This window comes from Penaeus monodon, chromosome 34 (assembly GCF_015228065.2).
Source record: "Penaeus monodon isolate SGIC_2016 chromosome 34, NSTDA_Pmon_1, whole genome shotgun sequence".
NCBI classification, from domain to species: domain Eukaryota; kingdom Metazoa; phylum Arthropoda; class Malacostraca; order Decapoda; family Penaeidae; genus Penaeus; species Penaeus monodon.
The window spans coordinates 9125618-9125822 of NC_051419.1; the positions used below are offsets into that span (position 1 = coordinate 9125618).

Sequence of the window (205 nt, forward strand, 5' to 3'; positions counted from 1 at the left end):
AGTCTTTCCCCTTTTCTTGTCTTTGTCTCTCTCGCTCGCCTCAGCTTTGCTTTCTTTTCTTCTTTCCACCACCTTCCCCTCTTCTCTTATCTCCTGTCACTTATTGCCAGATAAATGTTCTTTTGAACAATATCAAAAGTTTAAAGACATTCTCTGTCTTGTTTATGAATATGAAGCTGTGAGTTACAGTAGGCAAAGTGATAAC

At 38.5% G+C, this 205-nt stretch overlaps 1 protein-coding gene across 1 annotated transcript in view; it reads left to right on the top strand.

Moving 5' to 3' along the window:
• Positions 1–205, top strand: part of LOC119594807 (basement membrane-specific heparan sulfate proteoglycan core protein-like) — a gene marked incomplete at its 5' end in the record, with an annotated part of 219836 nt that overhangs the window by 156792 nt on the left and 62839 nt on the right.